Source organism: Trachymyrmex septentrionalis, unplaced genomic scaffold (assembly GCF_001594115.1).
Source record: "Trachymyrmex septentrionalis isolate Tsep2-gDNA-1 unplaced genomic scaffold, Tsep1.0 scaffold7, whole genome shotgun sequence".
Lineage (NCBI taxonomy): Eukaryota > Metazoa > Arthropoda > Insecta > Hymenoptera > Formicidae > Trachymyrmex > Trachymyrmex septentrionalis.
The window spans coordinates 2058623-2059184 of record NW_017305884.1 but is presented as its reverse complement, the minus strand read 5'-3'; positions in this window follow the sequence as shown (position 1 = coordinate 2059184).

Below are 562 nucleotides of genomic sequence, written 5' to 3'. Positions count from 1 at the left end.
ACACACACACACACACACACACACACACACACACACACACACACACACACACACACAGATAAATAGTCATTAAATTTATACTTATTTTTATACAAAAAATCTATAATATTTTTATAAATATTCATTAGATATTTTAGATATTTGTTAGATGTTCGTTAGATATTTATTAGTTGCATCGCATTTAGTGCGTGAATTTGGTTGTAAAGATTGTAATTAATCATTTTCGTGGAACTCATCAATAAATGTCGATAGAAGACGTAGAATGCGTCGAAGCAAAAGAAAATAACCCGCGTTTATGTCGATAATCAACGGCTGTATATTCGTTTATAGCTCAACATTTTTACATAATAATCGCAAGTCCATAACGGGACGTGCTTTCGCTCAGCTGACCCTCCTCCATTCATCCGCTTCGTCCATTCATTCTTATACACCCGTACAATGAACCGTGACATTTGCGTCGCTGCAACACAGTTCACGACCTCCTTCGCCCATACAGTCTCTGATGTAACAAGACTGGCTATTTTAGGACACCATCTACGAAACATTTTATAATCGTACGCCC